This window comes from Lupinus angustifolius, unplaced genomic scaffold (genome assembly GCF_001865875.1).
Source record: "Lupinus angustifolius cultivar Tanjil unplaced genomic scaffold, LupAngTanjil_v1.0 Scaffold_455, whole genome shotgun sequence".
In the NCBI taxonomy this organism is placed as follows: Eukaryota; Viridiplantae; Streptophyta; class Magnoliopsida; order Fabales; family Fabaceae; genus Lupinus; species Lupinus angustifolius.
The window spans coordinates 216480-242085 of record NW_017727846.1 but is presented as its reverse complement, the minus strand read 5'-3'; the positions used below and the strand labels follow the sequence as shown (position 1 = coordinate 242085).

The 25606-nt window shown below is 32.6% G+C and overlaps 1 long non-coding RNA gene across 1 annotated transcript; it reads right to left on the bottom strand.

Moving 5' to 3' along the window:
* Positions 1-539: 539 nt before the first annotated feature.
* On the bottom strand, positions 540-4215 carry LOC109341392. Its single transcript, XR_002106954.1, has 3 exons — positions 3894-4215; positions 3602-3603; positions 540-550 (listed from the first exon to the last, which is right to left on the bottom strand). It is a non-coding gene; the product is annotated as an uncharacterized LOC109341392 (long non-coding RNA).
* Positions 4216-25606: the final 21391 nt, after the last annotated feature.

Here is a 25606-nt window from a genome sequence, read left to right as displayed (position 1 = left end):
TACCCAAATTATATTGGGTCCTTTTCTGTTAGTAACCAGGGAGTTATCTCCCTTTTTCACTCAAGCGTAAACACCACTCGGTATCCCATATATCTTGATGTAACAGGAGTAAGAGGTGTGTCCATGTGTGCCTCAATAGAAACATGTAGGAACTCTATTTTTATTATAAGACCTTTTATTAGTACGAGTTACAAGTTTCCTATATGGTCTATTTCTACGTAATGGGGGATATACCCTAATCTAGTATGGTCACCAACATTTCTTGTTTTACTTAGCAAGGTGTCTAATTGGTTTTGACTCTCTGTAAGTTTTGCAAGTTTATTATGAAGTTTTAAATTCTCATTTCTCAAGTCCTCGTAAGACTCATAGACAATTGTTTGACATAATTTATCGTTAGAGCAGTCACATGAATTACATGAAAAAATTAGATCTAATGTTTCATTTTTGAATTTCAGTTCATCTAATTCTTTTTGTAGTGTTAATATATTTTGATCATTAAGTAGGATTACTCGTTTTCTATCGGCACTAAGCCTAGCTAACTTCTTTAGTTCTTCATGCATTTTGACATACGCATTATATAAAACCTCATACGAAGGAGAATCATCAGAAGAGGATGAGGTTTCAGAATATACCTCATTATCAGCATCCTTTGTACTACCTGATCCGCAAGCCTCATCTGTTCTAGTCAATAAGTATAGTTTGGCGGTCTCCTCTTCATCCGAGGTGCTTGATGTCGTCTCCTCCTCCGGTACATCCCAGACAATATAGGCTTTCTTCGACTTGAAGTCCTGGGGAGTGCTCTTTTCTGAATCAACCTTCTTTAGGTAAGTGCGACATTGAAATCTCATGTGTCCCGGATTACCACATTCATGGAAAGTGAAGCGCTCTTTATTCTTGCCTTTTCTTGTTGATTCGCACGCCTCTTTGTTATGGAAACGTTTGAAACCTCATTTCTTCTTCAATAATTTCCCAAACTTTCGTACGAGAAGGTTTAACGTTTCATCATCAATGTCAAAGTCAGAGTCAACATCATCTATCTCTTCAGTAGGTTGTGAAGTTGCTGCTTTGAGATATGCCTTTCCATCTCCTGTCAAGATAGCGCAAAACTTTGCCAGTAAGTTCTCATTTGTTAAAATGTTTATCTAGAGCAACTAGATGATTTACAATATGAGTGAATCGTTTTTGCATATTGCTGATAGATTCACTTGGTAACATACGAAATAATTCGTATTCATGTGTCAGCGCATTCAGCCTGGCACACTTGACCTCGCTAGTGCCCTCGTGAATCACTTGTAAAGTGTCCCACATCTCCTTGGCACTTTGACACTGAGATACCCGAAAGAATTCCTCATATGATAGGGCCGATGTGATTATGTTCTTAGTGCGTAGGTTGTACTGAACCTTTTTGTGCTCCTCATCGGTCCACAAACTTTTAGGTTTTTCTTTCGGTTTGTCATCCACTAAGAGTGGGATGAAGAGCCTGTTGATTACGGATTCCCAAATATCCGAATCAATGGCCTCAATAAAAAATTTCATCCAGACTTTCTAGTAGGCGTATCCCTCGCTACTGAATACGGTAGGGCGGTTAATGGATGCGCCATCACCGTCAAAAGGGTTGGTGGAACCCATTTAATTTCCTTAGGATCATGTGTATGCGGTTGAGCTACCACGTCGTACTAGCTCTGATACCACTTGTTAGGTATCAGTGATCTAGACACACCTAGAAGAGGGGGTTGAATAGGTGTAGCGGTTATCAATTACCGCTTATCGCACCCAAAACCCGGTTCTGGAAAACAACTTAGGTAATCGATTAACCAGTGGGCTTAATCGATTAAAACGTATCAGAGACAGAATGGGCAAATTGGCTTCTTGCACAGCAAATTTCCAAAAAACAAGTAGAGATACAACAAATATTTTTATGCACAATTAACAAGGGTATGACACAGTAGCAGTATGCAAAATATCATCTTAATACACGAATTAAAACAACTTGAAATATAAAAGAGATTGAGAGAGAACAGCTTGCACAATAGGATTTTTATCCTTGTTCTTTTGTGGGTCCACTTGCAAACTACATCCAGGCCTCCTCTTCTGATCTTGGGAGATTTCTTTTCATTATATTGAAAGCATTGCATTGTTAGATACACCAATTCAATTACAAGACTCTAGACGCTTCTTTCTTGAATTCCAACAACCTCTAACCTTGGTTTGACTATCCTTATCGCCCAAGAAAACAATTTTCGCGATCCAGCCCCAACAAAGATTCTCGCTCTAAATTCAAGACCTCCAAGCCTTGGTGAAGATTCACTAAATCTCAATGGTGGTAAGACACCAAGAGACAAAACCTAATGTACAATACATTATACAAAAACAAAGTTTTACTAAGCACTAATATACTCAAACTACAACAATGAAAACTCAAAGATTAACCCACACTCAAGTAACACAAGCCATCATGAATGTATGAGAGTTAATAGAAAATACAGATAATGCATAATCTTTCTCAAAAATCTCTAAATAGAATGCACGAACATGTAAGAAAGTATGAATGAGATTTAGCACATTAAAACTACATGTAATACATTATGAACAATATCAACTAAGTATGTTAATCTCTCTTTCTTACACATACTTCTCTCTTATGCCTATATGCAGCAGTAAATCACGAAAACAATATGATCTCTAATAGTTTCTAACAATGATATGCAATGCTACACATTTCTGCAATTTATCAGAATTTATATAAAACGAATTTTGCTCCACAAACCGTTTTTTTGGTTACGCAGTTAAAACAGAAAACAAACACATTAATCGATTAAGACTCCATGTTAATCGATTAACTAGCATATTTCAATACATGATTAAACGGTAAACTACTTATATGTTATGCTTGATACCTATACATGTTTTAGTAATTATGTTATGCATAAGATGCATATATAACATGTATGATTAATGCATGAATATATAATAAACTAGATGATATGCATCATGAATATGATATGTCAATATTAATGGTTTGTGAGACTTGCATCTAGGTTTACCTAACCTAGACTCACTAACTAAGGCACACATCCCAGACTACTTAGAAATATAACTCTATTGATATAACCTAGTCTAGATATAACCCTTGAGTTCTAAACATGTTGATTGTTGAGTCATCTTCAAGCTTTTACTAACTTCTTGTCTTCATCAAAACATCGGCAAAATATTGCTAGTGCAATCCTTGACACTTGCACTTTCAAAAAAAACATACATAATTTTTTAAAAAGTTTTAAAATAACATATTAATTCTAAATAACAATAATCAACAATTAAAGATGTTAATGAAAAATGTACATGCATTTAAAATGTCTTAAACTCATTGACGATTATATAATTTTATTTAGTTATCTTTTTTGTTGGAAATTTTGTAGTAGCTAAACCATAATAGTTAATATAAAACGAACAACTCAATCAAATAAATAATGTGTATTTATTTTTTCCATATCGTCAAAGTTGCACTTAATTTAGAGATGATTGGAAGTTTTTCAAACATGAATGACTAACGACATCAAAAATAAAATGTTCAAATTGACATCTCAAACTAATCTTATCTTACTCCTCGAAACTCATAGGGTAATATTTTTGCAAGCAATGTTTGTCTTTGTGTCTATATATATAATAAAATTTAATTAGTAAAGTATTAGTTGATCGATGTAAGATTATACCAATATTATAATTGTTATAATAAACGATAAGTTATTTATAAAACTGGTACAAGGCATTTGAGGGTTTTTAAAAAAAATACGTCTTTTATTTGCTCTGGAAAATTTTCATGCTCTAAAATATTATTGGCCGTTTTTTCTAAAACCTTTGAACTCAGATACGTGCAACACATCATGTTCAAGTACTCTTCGTTGGTCTCCACAAAACGAAACCCTCAATTTCTTCATCTCTCTTCAATCTTCACAAAACGTTGTCGTTTGATCAACTACTCAGCTTCCTTATTCTTCTCTCATATATCAATTCTTCACTAATCATCTTAGATGTACATTTTTTATTGTTCAATCATGTTATCATTTGGTTAATTTGAAGTAGTACAGGAATTTATTCATGCTTTCTTCATTTCATTTTGAAATGAATTTGATAGAAATAGTTAGTTTTCTACAGTGTTTTTGGTGAACTTGTTTGAATGTGTACTTTGAGTTTTGAATCGGTTTGTTCACTATTGACTGGATTCTATTAGGGGTTTCATATGTTTTGATATACTTAAGTTATTTATGAAGTCCTCCGTAAAACAAGCTATGAGTCTTTAATTTTTTATTATTTGTATTGATAAAGTTAGAAATGCTTTGATCTTATTCTATGGTCACTGTTTAATAAATTTTGGTGTCTCAGGCATGTGCACACCAAGGTATTAAATATGGGTTCACAATGTTTATAGATGATATATTAAGGTTTTGGGAGTCATCGAAACCACATCATGACCACTGCTGCCACCACTGTTTAAAATATTGTTTTGGCCACATTAGTTCATAATTATCCGAACCATCAATGATTTGGGTAGTTCTAAAACCACTACTACGACCACAGTTTAAAATCTTGTTTCCCACTATTTTTATATGTAAATATTAAGGTTGAAGTATTATAATTATTGTAAGAGAGTCAGCCATTCTTCCACAGTAAGGTTGTTTCAAATGACCAAGAAGTCACTGGTTCCTGAATACTCTAGCTGTATTCGGTGTGCCAAATTTGCGTTTAGCAAGCGAACATTTGTATCCCATCAAAAGCGAGCAACGAAAGCCCAATTGAATCGGATTTAGAACCAATTGGATACCCTCATGCAATGGTTCAATGACTTCTAACATTCAATGAAGCTGAAGGAAGCTGAGTGACATCAACAAGCTGCTAGCAATGTTCCTTCTAGCATCAATTAGAGTTGAACACATGCTCCTCAAAACATTCTCATTCCCATTGCTGAGGTAATGTAATTTACTAATTTTAATTTATTTGCCATTTAGTGTAATCATAGTTGTAAAGTAATTATATGTTTTAACTAAGATATAGGAAATCAATACTTGTAAACTGTTATTGGATATCTCATCTAGGCGAGTAACATGTGTTGGTAAAGTGCACAACTCAGCAGATGTTATGCTACATAATGCACCTATCCCACCCCATCACGTGAAGGTCTCGATTGATGTTGCAATCGATGATGATACATTGCTGCCAATTCCTCTCGATGAGGATATCTTGACAGTGGGAGGGGCTATAGGCACTTATATGGCTTGGCCAATAGATCTTGTACATGTAGTTCCTTCTAAGGTATAATTTTCACCTTGTGCTCACTCATATTACATATAATTTTACTTGTAATTGATATGTTTTGTATTGAATATTTTAGGAAAATGTACACTCCATACTCAGTGAAAAGGAGTAAGATGGCTCAATGACATCCCCTCGCATATAGAACTTCTACCGAATAAGGTCAAGGTGCTGAATTCTAAGGTTAGCAAACAAAAAACTAAGCTATCAAAGTGTACTAAGTCATCTTCACGAGATTTGAGCTCCAAAAAGATCAACTTATGTACGCAACTGCTTGAGCATGTAAACTAGTTGGAAGAAGGTGTTATAATGATGATATCATTTCCTAAAGAAATCTTCGGGACCGATACCCAAGAATTCATTAGCACTAATGAAGTCATGGATGTATATCTAACTAAAATTTGTGTTACATGATGACAATTTCATTTTGAAAGATAAAAAGAAGGTGATGTCCTTATCCCCACATGTTACCACTTTGGTGATGAGTAACAAAGACAAAACGAAGATTGAGGAGCAGACAAAACATATTGCAGATACTCTCATCAAATATAGAGAAGTTGTAGAATTATTCCTTGCACATTTTAATATCGGGTGAGCATTTTTAATTGTCTTTTGCATGTTTTTCTTTAGTATGTTTGTTGTACTTGACTCATTGAAACAGGGTGATCCGCACAAGTACATCGTTATGAAAGTAACTTTTACAAGGTAAGTAGACTACTCATTTAAACTTTATGATTTTAGGTACACTTTCACTTTCCTAGCTGTTAAGTAATTAGGTACATTTTCTATTATTTAGGGGGTGCAAATTTACAGAGCTCATTTTCGTTCTAGATGTGCATCGAACAACGTCAAATGTACTCATATAAAGGTGTTGGCACAAATCGTCTCAAACAATTATATGTGTAGTGTATTCATATTTGAATTAAGGTTATACTTATATATTTACTTGATTTTAATTGTAGACCCCCTACCAAACAAACGAGAAATATTGCATGCTGAATTTCATGAAAGAGATCATTCAATAGTGGCCAGCTTCAATCAAGTTTGTTGGAGATTCATACACAGATGACCAAGTCATCCAGATTAGGGAAGATTAGTCAAATTATGTACTTACTATTAAAGAGTAGTTTAGGGAATTCAATGTATAGATTTTAGCATAGGTATAGATTGTAGCACAAATTGTAGCTTAGGGAAATCAATGTTCAATGTAATGTATGTTTTGGTGTATGTAATGTATGTTTCTGTATGTTCAAACATTACAATATAATGTTCAATATATAAATATAAAGACATGTTTTGAAATTCAGTTATGTTTAATTAGTTGCTTTGTTCAATGTGTTTTGGTGTTTGTGTATGCATATCTTTCGTTGTTATTCTATTTTTAGTTGTTCAATATGCATTAAGGTTGGTTTTCTGTTGTGTATGCTTAACTATGTAGAATTAGGAATTATGACCTTCAACAACGCTTATTTAAATGTGCAATGTTGAATATATGAACATCGAGTATACAACAACGCTCCTTTATAAGTGAGGTATTGAATTTAACATATACAATGGTGCACATTAATACAAGTGCTATTGATTTCATAACTTTTACAACACATCATCCAATGTGTGATATTGAATACTTAATGCTCATAAAATTTCCTTGAATCTATTCCACAGGGCTTATTCAAAAAAAACTTTGTTGAAGTGCAAAAATTAAGCACATGCACACAAAACTTTCAGGTTTGAATTAATTGTCATTATTTCTTTTATTATTAATTCTTACATTGTATGTTTTGTATTATTTGAATGTATCATTATGAACACAATTATTTAATTATTTTATATATTTAATTAATTATTATTAATCGAATGTCATAATGTCATTATTAATTTGAATGTCATTAAAAACAAGTAATTAATTGTCATTATTTAAATGAAGAGCATATATCTTGAACAATGTGCCCAATTAAAGACATTGTTGATATGATATCTTCTACAATGCACTTTTTAATATGAGTTGTGGAATACTTATTTTTATCTTCATTATATTTGAACGACATATCTTCAATGACACTTGTTATAGGTAACACTTTTGATTACATATCTTTTATAGTGTTCACTTTAATAAGCCTTGTTGAAGGCTTAATGCGTATCAATCCCAAATACGATCAAACCCTACAAAATTAAAACTTTTCTGCATTCGTACATATTCAGCAATCCCAAAACTCATTTATTTAGCAGTGAAACTCATTTACTCTTAAAATCAGCCTGAAATCATTCAACCCCAAAATCAGTTAAACGTGAAAATCAATCTCAAAATCATTAACTCATTCAACACGAAAATCATTCACTCATTCAACACGAAAATCATTCAACCTCAAAATCATCATTCCCTCATTCAATACAGAAGGTTTACTTATTCAACACTAAAATGAAAGTGAGTTTTCCTTATAAATACTTGATTTCTTTTAATTACATGAATTGAAAGTTGATATTGCAAGAGGAGTCAAAGTTTGCAAGTGCGATCTACAACAAAGTTTTGATGAAGACAACAAAATTAGTGAAGCTTGAAGATTGACTCAACTTATCAAACGAGAAGTCGAAGAGTCAGGGTTATCTAGAATTATGAATGTCTTTTTATTTTTAGATGTCCTAAGATGATTTCCTAGTTCGAGTCTAGGTTAGGTAAATCTAGGATGAGAATCTCTCAAAGCTTAAAAAGTGAATAAAACTTAAAAATAAGAATCATCCATCCTTATTAGATAGTATGCATGCACTTCACTTGAGCATACATGATTTAGTGCATTAAAACTGAATATGTTTTTGAAATCATTCATTGCATGAGCATACATCATTTAGAAGGTTTTACCTTGCACAAGTGGAATCTAACCTTTTGGTTAACACTAATTAATTGATTAAAGATATAGTTTAATTGATTAAGTGGTCTTCAGAACTCGTTAGTCAATTAAATGTTTTATGGATCAATTAATTGAGTTATAATAGCTAGTCGTTTGAAGCTCTTATCCTCGTTAGTCGATTATACCAGAGCTTAATTGATTATATATACTTACTAACGAAAACATGTTATTTTTACAAATGTTTATCGATTAAGTTCAATGATAATCAATTAAGATAAGATAAATTGAATTTACTATAAAAGTTGTAATTTTACCCATAAGCAAATGGAGAGAGATTTTAAAATTTTCAAGAGTTCAATTTGGAAAATAATGTTTTGCAAAAGGTTAAATGTTTCTTGTGCAAAAAAGGGATTAGAAGAAAAAGCTTCTTAGGAAGTAATTTTTGAGCATTCAATTGTAGAATTCTTTTTCATTCAATTGTAATTTTTGTGCGTTTTGAGATTTTCTGATTAGGTTTGAGATTAGTTTAACTTGTTCATATTGGCACATTTAGGTGCTTGTAACTTTAAAAAGTGTTGAGACAACAAATTTAAAGAGTTTAAAAGAAAAATTGTCCTAGCTGAGGTTAGGTTATAGAGTCTTCTCCATTTCACAAATGTCTTAATTGAGAGCAGGAATCACTTGGGCTAGACAGCAAGTAGGTGTAGAGTATCCGAAAAAGGCGTGTCAGAAATCAAACAGTGTAGCTTGGCTCTAGATCTAAGAAGGAAGTGTTTTTGAATGTGTAATCGGAAGCATGCTTGTAATTGAATATTACTTCATTTCTTAGTGAAGAAAAATCCCCTAGATCAGATGGGAAGCCTGAATGTAGTTTGCAAGTGGACCCGCAAACGAACCAAGATAAAAATTTGTTGTTCTTCTTTCTCTTACCTTTATCTCTTTTACATTTCAAGTCTATTTCAACTTGATTCTTGAATTGCTTAATTGCTTTATATTAATGGTTCATAATCTAATTAAGCAGTATACGTTTTTAAAGATTGAATTGTTCGAGTTTTCTATTGAAAAGATTCTGTATTTCAAGAAACCTAACTGTCAAGATAATTTATTTAAACAATCGTTCAATGATTAAAACATAGTTGTCAATAATCGATTAAGTCCTTGATTAATCAATTAAACTGATGATTTTTCAGAACTCTATAAAACCAGAAAGGTGATAATTTGATTGTGCTTCACCTATTCACCCCTTCTAGGTATGTTTATACTCTGATCATACCCAATAAGTGGTATCCGAGCTAGCACGATAATGCTAGCTTGGCCGCTAACTTTGTTGATTCACGGGATATATCACTATGGGTTCTAACAACCCTTTTGGTGCTGATGGTGCATCTATTAACCGTCCTCCAGTATTCAGTGGCTAGGGGAGCCTACCAGAAGGTTCTCATGAGAATCTTTATTGAGGCCATTGACACAAATATTTGGGAGGCCATTGTCAATGGGCCATACATTCCACTACATTTGGTGGAAGGAGAAACCAAAGAAAATTCGAAGAGCTTGTGGAGTGATGATGAGAAAGGAAAAGGTCAACATAGTTTAAAAGTGAAAAATAACATCACTTCAACATTCTCTTACGACGAGTTCTTTAGGGCATCTCAAAGTAATAGTTCCAAGAAGATGTGGGACACATTACTAGTCACCCACGAAGGCACGAACGAAGTCAAGTATGCATATCTAAATGCTTTAACGAATGAGTATGAGTTGTTTAGGATGTTTCCTAACGAGTCTGTAAGCAACATGCAAAAACATTTCACTCATATAGTAAATCATTTAGTTGCTTTAGATAAGACATTTTCTAAAGGTGAAATAACTAATAAAGTGTTAAGATACCTTGATAGGAACTGATAGCCAAAGGTGACCACCATTATGGAGTCAAAGGATCTTGATTCGATGTCATTAGCAACATTGTTCGGAAAACTCAACAACATGAAATGGAGTTAAGACGCTTAACCTTGCATGAAGAATTAGACAAACACAAGAATGACATTTCTCTCAAGGCATCAACATTACAAACTCAAGAATAAAAAATTGAGGAAGAATCTGATTCCAAAATAGACGAAGAAACCATGATGCGCTTAGTAAGAATGTTTAACAAATTCTTGAAGAAAATAGGAGGGTTAGATCGGTTTCAACACAAAGAAGCTAAGGACTCAACCCAAAAAGGCAAGGCTCCCAAAGAACGCTTCACTTGCTATGAGTGTGGAAAAGTTGGGCACATGAAATTCCAGTATCCAACCTTTCTCAAGAAGGTTGAGGGTGAGAAGAACACCTCGGGGGAATTCATGTCAAAAAAGGCCTACATTGTGTGGGACGTTCCCGAGGAGGAAACTACAACAAGCACATCTTATGGCTCACACACTGGATTCCACCAACTTTATTGATGAAGAAGAATCTAGTGAGGTACAATCTCCTTATTCTAGTTCATGTTCTTAAACTTCTGAAAATATACCTACTTATGATGAACTATATGATGCTTTTTTAGAATTACATGAGGAACTTAAGAAACTTGCAAGAATTAATGTAGATCATAAAAGGATTATATTGTTGCATGAAGAGAAAATAGTAAAAATGTAAGCAATAATTAATAGAGAATATGGTGAATGAACTGTACACAATCCTTCATCATTTATCCACCAATTCCATGTTCAATGTTCTTCTATACAAATATCCTCCTTTAACCTTTTATCCAACTGTATGTTCATAGTAGAACATGTAGGTTCTTTGGCCTTCCAATTGTAGACCACCCTTAGCCTTAGTTTCTCCTCTATTGGGATAAAGAGAATGATTTTGTATCTTATATTATTTGTCTCATATGATAGTCTACAATTGGGGACCATAACACCTTATTTATAAGAAGTGGATACCCTTCCATGAAGGGTGATGCTACTTGATTTTCTTAATCCAATTTTGCCCATCATAAAATAGAAATGAGACTTATGGTATCTACACAATAATTTCCATGATAATTATGTCTATAGCCATAAACCTTACTTGAATTAAATCACTTTAATTTAGCTACTTAAAATAATGACCCTACACACATTTAAACATTACATATTTGACCCAAATTTCTTACAGAACGTACTCTGAAACTGAGCAGGTTATAATAGACACCTTTTTTTTATCGGCAAAAGATAAAATTTATTAACAATGAAATTTAGATAAAAAAAACTTATGAAGAAGCCATTAAAATTCAATATTGAGACAAAAAATGGGTTTAGAAACCCAGTCCGAAAAAACAAATGAATCCTTTCCCATTTGGTCATTGATCCAAATCCAAGATTTAACCCTGACATATTTCAGAATCTTATGAGGAGAAGGTTGGACAAAATTAAAAATAAAATAATTTCTAGATAATCAAATAGCCCAAATAGTAGATAACCATATGATATTCTAAATATTCAAATAGCACATGTGTGCTATCATGCCCATGTGGGAAGAAAAATGATGTATAGGTTGGAAAGGATGTGCTATGCTGATATTGAACTAGTTATAGAGAAGCTTTCAAACACAATAAGTGATGTTACAAGAAGAGAAATGATTTTGAGAAGTTTATGCATGCTAATTGCAGAAGAGGTATAAAGGACCCCTTCCATGTTCAAGAGAAACCCTCCTCTTGAGAAGAGGGTCCATAGTTGGTAGCATATCCTGAAAGAGTCTCCACACAAAGGTTTTGACTTTTAAAGGTGCTTTTAATTTCCGTAGTATACGAAGATGGTTGCTATTGTGAGCTTGATGTTGATGATGTTGAACGAGCAAATCTTAAGCTGATCTGACCGAGTATTGTTTATATTTATCATGGCGCCACTCCAAAGAATCAATAGTGTTTTCCCGAATCACCATATTTTGAAGTTTTTGCAAAAAAGGAATCACTTAGTTCAAGTTCCCAAATAAAAAATTGACGTTTCCAAGAAAGATTCCAAACCCAAGATCCCTGAGTCCAACTTCCTAACTCACTTATGAGGGCATTCTGATGCATGCTAAGAGAATAAAGTCTCTTAAACCTAGTGGATAAGTTTGCACGACCCACCCAATTATCATGCCAAAACCTAGTATTAGACCCATCACCCACACGACGAGTAATACCTTACCAAAACCAATGATTATTATCAATTCCCCTACTACGAAGGTTACCTAAATCCCTGGCCCATGAATATTTGTTAAGATGGGAGGACCTAAACCCACTCCCGAAGGATTAGGAAAGTCCTGACCGTACATAGAACAAAAAACTTTACACCAAAGACTATCTCTCTCAACAATCTGCAAACATCTCTTAACTTGAGTATCTTAGTGTCTCAATGGGAACTAACTGCACCAATTTTTCCTTACTATTTTGTAAAAGCTGGAGGAAACCCATGTTGATCTCAGGGGAAGTAATGTACATTGATATGACCAATTGTTTTTGCACTCAAGTTTCTCAGAGGCCTTAACACAACTCAAGTTCTTGAAGTTTTGGTTTAACATTCTTTTACAATTGAGTAGATGTGATTATTTTCATTATCAATGAATTCCCAAGTGTTTTTAAATTGTAGTTGCGATTGCAAGTATCTATTGTTATTGTCATCATTGTGTGTGAACATTTTCTACAGCGTTACATCCTGATTTGGTCGTTTCATTGTAATTCGATATCACATTATAATTGTAGTTTTAGCCGATTGTAGTGGTCACTATAAACACAATATTACAGCCGATCATGGTTCCTAATTTAAAAGCCCATAATTTATTTATCTCGATGAAATGTTGGTTATAACAGATTAATTAATTACGTTATGATGTATTCATATAATTAATTGATTACTTGAGTTGTTATATTGCTTACATTTTTTTGTCTATTCTTTACTTTTAAAAACAATGCTTACTAAGGTCTCCAATTCAAGATATTCCTAAATTGTAGTATTTTATTCATGTGGAGCTAAGTGTTCCGTTACTTCCGTATGTCAAATCTAAATTTCTAGTAAATTTGCTTGATAAATTTCTACTATACTTCAAATTTTTATAATTCAAAATAAAAGGTGAAGGAATTAGTTTCTATGAGCGACACTTGTTGGAAGGGTAGCCATGAACCCCGAAAGAGATTCCTTCCTTACCCAAAATGGTGAGGGGATATCCTTGGTAGTACCAAAGAAAAAATTCTTATAATTCAGAGTTTCCTGGTTTGTTGATTCCTAAATTGAAGTTTTAATATGTGTGTTTTTTGTTGTCATTTTTCTGAGAAATCTTGTCCTTTGTTGACCTCAAAATTTACTATGTACAAAAAGTAAGACATGGCCAAGGAATGTTTCCTAGTGTCTTAGATCATACCGGATAACTATTGATTTTTGAGGATATGATGAATTTACAAATGAGTAGAGATTTATTGCATATATTCTACAAGAAGGACTTGTTTTGAAGACAATGAAAATTAGTAATGATACTTCATTTAGTTTAGAGAAGAAATATTATATTCCCATAAACTTGTCTATTATACCAAGGGGCTCCAATAAGTGTGTGCTTAATTTTGACTGAGGTCTCTATTTCATTAAGGTATTAACTCTTAGTGGAGTTTATTATCAAAGCTCTCTTAGTTGTGTTTGCTTTGTGCAAGTAGCTGTGGCAATTCTTAAATATATGTCACCACATTTAACCATTGTAGTGTGATGGAATTACAAGATTCCGTAGTCAAAAGGTTTCAAAGATTTCTTTGATTTAGCTACTTTCTCATGATACTCTAAAATTGGATTGTCATCCTTGAAAATTTTAATTATGGTTTTGTCATTGCAACTTTTTTAATAGGACAAGGTTTGAACAACTTGAGAATTTCAAGTGTCGTTCCAAGATTTAATAATAGAAGAGAAAATTACACCACCCCTTGATGTTTCTCTGAAATACTATGCATTCTAGACTTTGCTCTACAACCCTTGTTCTTGGTTATAATTTTCTTAAATATATAAGCAATCAATGTTCCAAAGTGTCTTAGATTAGATCTGGGAATTATTGGATATGGAGGATATCAAGGTTTCACCGTTGAGTAGGAATTTATGGCATCCATTCTTCAAAAATGACTTATTTTTGTTAAAATGTTGATGCATACTTTCTTGAAGCTTCTACACATGTGTAGAAACAGGTGGTGATGTTGTATCATAATATCTAGATTTATCCTAAGCTTCTAGTAGATTCTATTCTAGGTACTTAGTAAAATAATCATAAAAGTATATAGAAATCTTGAGAAAAATGTATACTAGAAATTTATAGAACTACCTAGACATTGGTGTTGTAGAAAGCCTATAAGTAAGAAGCAAACCAATGTAAGTTGTGTTAGAGCTTGTGTTATCGTGTAGCTCCAAAAACCAACTATTGGCGATCGTAATCTAATTGAATTTTTGCATTATCTAAGTCTCCACTTCTATTTTCACTACTATAATCTTCCCTTTCCTTAAATACTATCAGTATCATTAGAGCTACGTTCCTTCATATACTAAATGTAGAGTATCACTCTATCCATTTTTCCATTACCTCCAAAAAATATTTAATACATACTAAACTATCTTTATATACCTATTGAGCTATGGCTAGGACAATTCAATCAACATCCATTCCTATCCCAATTTTCATCAACAACAAACATAGACAACTTTCACAAGGCAACTTTGCAACACATAAATTCAATACATAGGCCATAGCTATTTGTAAGTGTTGTAAAATTTCTTATGCAAATGTTAACAAGTCAATTAGAGTGCACATTCCACTTATAATAATAGGGTGACCTAGTACACGGGATCTCACTTAGTGGAGTCTAAAGATGATATTTTATCCAGGCAAAGACTAACTTGCCACTACAAGTTAGTTCGCATTGATGGGAACTGCATTATTAGCCATTGGATTGGGTAGTCGTTAATCTCATCCGTTAAATTTGTGACCGACTACCAAGTTTTGTAGAAATCGAGATCCGAATCTACAACTTCAGTGATGAAACATTTTGCAAGTTTAGAAGTCAGTATGCAAAAATCTGAGTTCTAGTGAATGATTTTAAACTACTCGTAGAAGTCGTTAAAGCAAATCACGACTTCTACACTTAAAAAATAACACACTCAGAAGTCGTTAAATGAAATACCGACTTCTATACTTCAAAAATAACACACTCAGAAGTTGTAAATTGGAAATCCGACTTCAAAAATAACACACCCAGAAGTCATTAAAGGGTGTCACGACATCTATACAGAAGTTGTACAATGCATTCACGACTTTTGAAAATACTGAAACGGTAACCAATTACCATATTTTTTAATCCAACTACTAAAACATAGTTCAATTTGAAGCGAACTAACATCCAGTTTGTATTTTAGCGTTGACCATTTATGTAGCCTTATCCTACAAGCGATGAAAGACCGTGCCCATGATTTTTGAACCAATGACCTCTTGATCATTATGAAGTAACAATATTGTGGCAAAGAGGCTGACTCTATTTCTGTCTTAAACTAATAATAATACTTTAACATTAATATTTGCACATCAAGATAGTGGGAAACAAGGTTTTAAACCGTGGTTCCAATAGTGGTTTCAGAACTGTCCAACACATTGACGGTTCAGACAAATATGGAAAAATGTGGCTGATGCAATAATGGTCACAATATGGTTTTGACGACCCCAAAACCTCCATATATTAACAACATTTATAACCATTACATTTCTAACTTTATCAATACAAAAAATGATCAATACAATTCTAACTTTATCAATACAAATAATTAAAAAAAACAAAGACTGGTAGCTTGTTTCATGGAGGACTTAACAAACAAGTAAAGTAGATGAAAACATACAAAAAACCATAATTGAATCCAGTCAATAGCAAACAAACAGATTCTAAACTCAAAGTACATATTCAAACAAGTTCACCAAAATCATTATAGACAACTAACTACTATTTCTATCAAATTCATTTCATTTATGAAATGAAGAAAGCATGAATAAATTCTTATAATACTTCAAAAAACCATTTGATAACATGATTGAAAAAGAAAAAAATATGTGTCTCTGAGATGATCAATGAAGAATTGATGTATGAGAGAAGAATAGGGAAGTTGAGTAGTTGATCAGACAACAACAATTTGTGAATATTGAAGAGAGATGAAGAGGAGGAGGGTTAAATGACTCAGTATGTTATAAACAATTATCAAGTTCAATGTTTGAATCCTTAACCAATATATAAATCAAATAGTGGTTTACTATTTAATGTACATATCAATTATTATATATATTATAGTAAACATAATATATTTATTATTATAAATATTATTACTTGCAACATATAAGTCGTAATGGTTAAATGGTTATGTTATAACAAACTATCATTGGAAACTCCAAACAGTAAAACCAAAAGTACAGCCCCGCCAATGTACATAAAAAAAAAAAAGCTTCATAATTGATATCAACAAATGCTTAAAAAATAATCCACTAATTTTTTTTTAATAAATAAAAATATAAAATAAAAATTCAGAGATTTAAATTTGGCTCTTATTCATTCTTTAGGACGGTTTCAACTTGTATTAAACAAAATCTCAGACATGCTTTCCTTTTTCTACTTTACGCCAACCACCTCTTTTCTAGGCACATCTTCCCTTTCTTTATTTTCGGCTCTGTCTTCGCAATAATATTCTTTGGCTTTTCTAAATTCCTTGATAATTAAGAAAACTTCCATTGATCAAGCTTTCTATGAATATCATTTCGAACCTTTCCCATCAACATGTTCGTCAGTTGTACCCGTCATAGTTCCTGATTACCATTCTATTTGTAAATTCCAGAAGCATTAACCCATGTTGTATCCAAATTATCCTTAAGAGAGCTAAAATTATTTGGGGGGGTGAAATTTTGAGATGAAGATATCCGGTTTAGGGTTCAAAATTTTGTGTTTATCAATAGGGACTAATATGATGCTTATAGAAATCTTGCGGGACTAAAATATGTGTTTTTGTTGGAGCTCGTGGAGGAAGAATATGATACAAAACAAGGTCGTTTTAGGTTTTTAGGTTTTAGTGTTTTTAAAAAGAATTGAGAACGATGTCGTTCCACTAAGTTGGTAAAACTTTTGTGAACACTCAATTTTGTCCGGCCTACTTACAAGACCAAGAGTACAATTATTTCAACAAAAAACATCAAATTGGAATAAAACCACCTTTTATGTCGTAGAACCATTTGTTTCTTCGAATCATAACTAATGATCAATTAATTATCAATAGTTTCTTCCAATTTATTAATTGTCGGCTTCGGAAATTTAATAAACCATTATCGGTTATATTTTTGGTTTAATTCATAATAGTTGAAAAGTAACAAAATTATTATATACATAAGGTGAAAGTGAGAACATGTGTTCTTTGGACAAAAATATCTATATGTTACAAGTTATTCACTCCATTTCCACGATTATTCATTTGGAATTAAAGAGCATTGAGCCATATTTATATTCTCCCATTTAAAAAGGAATTGAAGGAGGTTTAGAAGAAAAAAAAAACACTCAAGAACCATCCATTTTCATCCTTAGATGGCACTTTTTCTCTTATATGTTCATGCCACACCTATATTGATCTTGAGGGGACAACTTCTAGAGGAGAGATAAGAGTCTCATTTATTCTTACATTGGTACAAAAAGAGAAGGGAAGATGTAGAAGATGCTACATACTTCATCTTCTTAATTTCACACTGTTACAAAAAAGTAGAAAAGAACAAAAAATAAGAAAAGAACACGTTATAAACATGTTTGGATGCTATGAGTTTGTGGCATATCCCATCTTCAGGTAGAAGTATTGTGTATCTTCTATTAAAAAGTCTAAGTCATAATGATATGAGGAATTATCTTCTTTTTGGCAACCCTCGTACAGTGTCACTATCATTGATTTTATAGGGTTCTTGCTTGGCTTCCACTTTAATCCATATTAACCACATCAACATCTCCACCTCAAATGGATCAAACAAAATATTCCTCTTGATGCTGTTACATCCCATGGCATCATAGAATGGAGTCTCTTTCCTATTCTCAATTCTCATCTTCATTTTCCGTCTTATCAATTTCTTTTGAAGTATTTGTCCTGCTTACCTTAAATGTTGTGTTTGTTCCATTTCCTCAACCCCTTTTTATACTACCGTCATATACTTTCACTCTCACTTTACTAAACAAAAAAACCTTAAACCCTCACTTCATTCATTCCTACAATGGACGAGTTTTGGACACCACTTTCCATACCAATAACCAAGCCAACAACCACTATAGCCACCACTGCTTCACGCTTAAGCCACTCACAACAAAACATGGGTCATCCCCAAAATGATCTCTTTTCTGAACTTGGGGCCACCATTTATGCATATGAATCATCCTCTTGGTGGATATCCCATGTGTTTCATTCCACTGGAGCAAAGCAATGTTAGTATCCCACCGCAGAAGAGGTTTATGGCAAAGATATGGAAGCCAAGACTATCTTATCACTTAATGAATTTTATGAAATTTTTATAGTAAGGTTGTGGTTTGATTTGTCTCCAACTTCTCTGAAAATGAGAAGAAGGTCTACGACCGACACTATCTCTAAGCTATTAGTTCCATTGAATCAAAACAATCATATATTATAAATATTTCAAAATCAATAAAAATCAAATCCACCAAATCTATCGATATTTTCCAAATCAATAAAAATAGTCTTGATTTCCCTATTGCGCATAGGGATACGTAGAAGCAAGATAATATCTTGTCAGACATAAAAATGAAAAATAAAACATTTTTCTTTAGTCATTGAATTTTTAATAAATAATTTTTAAAGGGTATAAAATTCTATGTTATTAGTGAGGGTATTGTTTTATTACGGGCGGACGGGGTGCTAATACCTTCCCCGATCTGTAATCGACTCCGAAGCTCATAATATATGTTTAAATACCAAAATTATCCAAATTGGTCCCAATAAAGAGTTTTCTACGTTTTAACTACAAAAAACATTGTGGTGACTCCATATCTATTTGGGGAGGCAGAAATTGAGTTCGCCTCTTCGTAAGTCGCAGAGTTAGTCTTTCAACCGAAAATCGGGTCGCGACAACTATCGCTAGACATGGCCACATCAACACTTAATATGCCACTTGATCAACTCTCTTAATGTTAACAAAAAGGTGGAGAATGAAGGGCTAATGTGATTCAATTTTGCAAAAATATAGGACCGAAATGGTAACTTATTTATTAGGAACTAAGTTACACTACCAAAAATATGTAGGTTACCCACACTACATTAGCCAAGTTTTTCAAAACCGTAGTTAAACTATTAGAAAACGAAAAATTAGGCACACTTACTTTTCCCAGCCTAGCGGTTTGTTAACCCTTTAAATTAAGCTACTGGGTTCAACACCCACTTATAGCAATTTTCATTTCACGTTATATTTCTTGTTTTTTTCACTTTCACTCCCACTCTCCCTCGTTCACTTTTCTTTCTCTCTCGTTCACTTTTCTTTCTCTCTCGTTCGCTCTCCCCCTCCCCCTCATTCATTTATCTGTCTCTCTCCACCATCGAGCTCCATCGTCTTCATCGATTTGAGCTCCATCATCGTCATCGTTGTGAGCTCCACCATCGTCGTCACTATGAGCTTTGTCATCACCGTCACTGTGAGCTTTGTCCTCCTATGAGCTTCAACCTCCACCGTTGTTCAACATTAGCTCAAATTGAAGCTTCTCATGAGGTTTGATTCACTTCAATTTTGAATAGAAATCCCTAATTTCATGATTCTTGTACTATAATCGTAAATCATAATTCTCTAATTTCACTTTTTTCTAAATATTCTACCGATTTCCAAAATATGTAGAAAACCTAACAGGTGAGTTTTTTTGTTTGTTAATATATGTTTTAGGAAATAATTTTCACACATGCCATATTATATTTGATACTACTTTGGTGATTCTTGAGCATTTTTAGGTGGAGGTTAGAGGGAATTGTTTGAGGTATGATTTTGATGTTTATCTAAGAATGTGAGATTGTTCTAGTTTTAAAGAATTAGATATCATTGAGTCAATATATTTTTCCATTATGTAAAGTTATCTCCTTTGCAAATTAAAGATTTATTTATAATCATTTGTGCTTGTGCTGATTCTATGAGTACCTTTTAGTTGTTGTTTGCTTTGGTAAGGGTAATGAATTTGTATAAGGTAATAAGCATGTTGTTTGTAGGATTTTATGTTCATGATTGTGTCACTATGCTTTATGAGTTAGATTGAAATTTTATTAGGCTTAAGAAATAATTTTCATGTATGTTGTATTATACTTGATATTATTTTGGTGATTCTGTAGTATTTTTAAGTGGAGGTTAGACGAAATTGTTGAGATTTGGTTTTGATATTTATCTAATAATATGAGATTGTTCTGGTTTTGATGTTTATCACCTCATCTCAGAAAAAAGGAAGTCGTTCGTCCTCACTGGTTATGATGGGAATAGACTCCATTGAGCCAGTTCTTATTCAAACTAATGAATACCAACTTATGATGTTATAGCCCATGCAACTCCATCACCATCAAAGCCACTGCCCTCTTACTTGACACTAGATACACCACTTAAGCTAGCTGACTACTATGCCAATGGATCTAGAGCATATGAGCTTGATGCTTATTATAAGAAGTCTTCGAATGTTAATTTCATGCATGGAGTTATTGTTGCAACTTGCAAGTGTTGACTAATATAAACTACTTTAACACCTTTGGTGGAAATCCCGTTTGTACAGTTGCAGGATTGGCTATTTTGAAAGTGATAGAGAAGGAGAAGCTTCAAGAAAATGCATTTGTAGGATTCTATGAGTACCTTCAGTCCTTATAATTTTTATTGGTTAGTTATCACTTATGGGAGTTAGCCGCTTTTAATTGTTGCTTAGTAGTTGTAGTTGATACACTATGATAAATAGGCAGTTTGAGGAAGTTTCTTGCCAAAAAATCATGGGGATACACCTTTCAAGTAAGTTTGGAGTTAATTCATACCTATACTGTATTGTGTTGATCATTTGCTTATGGTTTCGAGTTTCTGGCTTATGTAAATTTGCAGTGTTTTTTACATAGAGTTTTTTATTTGATGAAAAATATGCTGAATATAAATATTATGAACATCAGCATGCTCAAGAGAAAAATGATTTTGCATAGTCAAGAGAACCACGAGCATATTAGGTTGGTATGTGTTTCCATCACCACCTTTTTTTGAGGGGTCTGATAAAGTGAACAAATCTGGGTGAAGTGTAGGATGTTAGATATTAATGTACTTTCAAGTGAAGTGATATTTTCAGGGCTATATATAATCCTTAATTTTTGCAGGTAAATATTGAATATGAACCCAATCACAACTACAACGTGTGAATGTTGCTTTACCAATTACATATTCTTTTCTTAACCCAATAAATTGAAAGATTTTTATTATTTTTCTTCAATTCATTAGCAGCATAACAACACAGGAGAGTGATGTCTCACACAGTTGAACTGTTGAAGGAAGGACTATCAATGGAACAACAAATAATAAAAATATATGAACTTTATAATATTGGTGAGTAAGATCAATTACATTATTTTCACTCTCTTTCATCTTGTATATGTTGAATTTTGCATCTATGATGTATTGGTTATGAGCATTAGACTACTCTGTGAAATTTGAATAATTTTGAGTCCTTTTCATTTAGTGTCTTTGATATATGTTTTTTTTTATCACAAACTTCTTTAGATAGTCATAAACTCCTTTATTAAATGGCATAATGGTATTTTGCATACAGATGATCTCAAAATATTAGTCTTCTTTCCGAATTGGGTGCCAAACAGTATCTTCATATAACCTATCACATAGGATATCCTTTTAGTTTAAAAGTAAACAATGACAAGAGTAGACATGATAAGAAAGAGAAACAAAAATAAGTCAAATTGAAAGTGTTTTTTGTAGACATACACAAAACAGAGCACATGGTTCTGTATAATATATGACAATATTTGCATATAGTATGCATTCTCTTCTTTCTATATCACCACCACCAGAAATAAATTTCATATGTAATAGAGAGATGGGTAATTCATAACATCAAAATTAACTAAGTAGCACACTTTGCTTCCTTCCCTATCAACTCAAATTTATTGAACTAATAAAGGTTATGTTAAGTATTAACAATATTAAAGCATGTTTTAATATTCCATATTGAATGGAAATATAGCAATTAGAGTCCTCTACAACTATACATATTAATTATAGATAACTTATTAAAGAGTGGCTTAGACCCCTTGGCCAGACCAAAACTTGGGATTTTGTAGTTGTTTGGAAATATTTGGATCACTCAACCATGTACTCTTGCTGTTACACATTACCCATTCCTTTTTATTTTTTTTTTCTTTCTATTTTCATTAATTTGACAATCTTGTGTTTGATGATTTATACATATTTGTATGTGTAGGTATATTTAGTGGGTGGGTTGTTGTAGTGGGAGTTGTAGCGAAGAAAACATTGAGCAACATGTGATCAAGCCCAAATAAGAAGAAATGGATGATGATGATCAATCTCAATTTTCTCCCAATCCCATTTGTAGGGACCCCCTATCTACTACCACTGCTGTTGTTCTTTGTCCTTTGATTTGAGCCAGTAAAGCTTGCAGTATATTAAATATAATTATGTCAGATGCAACAAATTTTTATGTTGTTTTTTGTTTAAGCTTTCATATGAATTAGTATTTCCATGAATCTCATGACTTTTCACCCCATATAATTATGCCAGGTGCAACAAATTGGATTGCATAATGTATCTGAATTAAAAAAGAATACTTGGAAATGGTTGTAGAGTGGTCTCTTTATCTTCCTGTCAGGTTGTACTTAAAACATTACTGCATATGAACTCCATAAAGATTAAGGATGGTTTTGTATGGATTGATGTGGTCTCAGTCCTCTTTGGCTATTGGAAGACTGTGTTTGGTTCCAAAGTGGAAATATACTCTTTCATGTAGATGTACAACTTTGCTTATGACTATTTTGGATTATGGTTCCCTATTATGTATGTGGGATATCATATTATCATGATGAACACTTATTTAGCTAGATAATTTATTGAGCCATGTTAATGGAACTAAGGTTGTTTTGGACACATATATAAACGTTCACCTGCACTTTATATGCAACAATAACTTAGGTTAAATTTTGCCGACAATCCAATAAATGGTGGCAGGCAAGCATTTATGGGCTTAGTAAACAAATTGGATTATTATTGTTCTCCAAATGTTATAATTTTTGGGATCGAGAATTAGAGGAGGTTCATTGAGGTTAAAGTCTTGGGTAAGTGGAAAGAGACTAGTTTGAGTTTTTTCTTTTAGTTTACCCTTAAACTGAAATCAATTTAATACAAAAGTGGGACAACCTATTTTCTTCCTTTTTAATGTTTTTGATCATATACTTCCTCTCCATCATAATGACATAACACTTCCTATTGATATTAGAAATGGTTTTGCATTTGTTAAATGCTAGTAGTGAAGGCTAAGGTCATAACATTTCCTATTATTTGATTAATAGGAAAATGTTTTTGCATTTGCAATCACTTGCCTTAGGTTCTCTGAGGCTCTTCCTTTTGTTGGTTTTGCATCATTGCTTATAGAGACAGTGACAAAACTGGACCACATCATAGAGGAAATTAAAGAACTGGGAAGGGTAGCATGTTTCAGTGACCGGAGGCATAACTCTCTACTATGGGAATAAAAGTGCCTCAACTATGGGAAGAAGCCTTAGTATTAATATTTTTTTTATTTTGATTAATTATTAAGAGTTATGAATACTAAACATTCGGTAAATGTAAAAAACTTACCTTTGTTAATAGTATGACACTTTCATTGCTATTATTTTCTTTTATTTCATTTACAAATTGATCATTATATTATTGAATATAAAGGTTGTGCAACGAGAGAGGAAGATATATGAAAATAATCTAAAAAAAATCATATAATTAGCGACGGGTAAAACCGTAGCTAATACTAATAAACAAAATCAGCAAATTTGCCACGGGTAAAGCCGTAGCAAAATAAAATAAAACGTGGTTATGTTAATGTTACCACACTTCAGTCAAGAGTGGCTACATGTAAAACAATCGTGGCTAATATTTTGCAACGCCCTTCGTTGCTACTCCAGCATGAACTGTGGCTAAGGGACTTTGCCATGGTGGTTGAGCTCTTTTACCATGGTTTCAGCCGTGGCTAACAGGATCTTTTGCTGTAGTGTTAGTAACATCAAAATTTGAGAGACTGGAATGAGAATTACATTTATTTTTATATATAATTATACTTTAACTTTAGAGATGATTAAACTTACTAGAACAATGGTTCCACATTTTGCCTTATTTTGCCTGAGTTGAAAACCAATAGTTGCAACACCCGTACATAGTGTAACAAATGCAACAAGATAGAATTCCTAGTTGATGATAAAACCTAGTACAAGAGATATACTCCATTACTCCACTTTCTTGAATAATATAAATAAAATGAAGTATATATAAAACAATAATCTAAATAAATCTATATGTAATACCATAAATTTTCCAACTAATTTGCAAATAGATATATTTGTTAATAGTCAATCCCTAATTATTTGGTTAATCTTTATCATAATTATCCCAAAAAAATTATTTAGATAGGTTAGAGGGTTATTCTCTAGTGATTATTTTATTTATCTTAGTTACGATAAAACATAATTTTATTATTTGATAAGAATAACATTAAAAAAAATTTATTTTTTTAAGAAAAGAATTAACCTAATTGTTAAGTATGTATGTGTGTGCTGAGCGGGGAGAAGAAAAAACTACACTTCCAAACTGCAATTGGTAGAAGAAAGGGACTTTAACCAGGTAATCAATTTTTCCTTCATACTGCAACCCCCTTGAATTCAATAATTCATGAAATTGTTATGTTTGCATTACTGTTACCGTATGGAAACAATTATTGTTTCTTTCCCCTTTCACATTTTATAAAGTCAACTCATTTTCTATAATATATGGCTGGGTTTTTCTTCAACTTCAGTACTAATAGTTTGCATTTAATTAGCCCAAAACAATTGTTTCTTTCCCCTTTCACATTTTATAAAGTCAACTCATTTTCTATAATATATGGTTGGGTTTTTCTTCAACTTCGGTACTAATTGTTTGCATTTAATTAGCCCAAAACAATTCTTGATTTACATTGAATAAATTCATGCTGTATATGGTCCATGGTAGTGCAATTATTTTAACGAAGCTTATTTTCAAATGCCAGGTTACTAATGTGATTTATTTCGTTATTTAGGTATTGTTTGGTATAAAGTTCTAAAGCCAATACCTTATAGTACTTATATTTCTATATATATATGTAATGTTCTACAATTAAAACTCATACGTGTGTGTTGTGCTTTAGAAATTGTTGATCAATAATAGACTAGTTG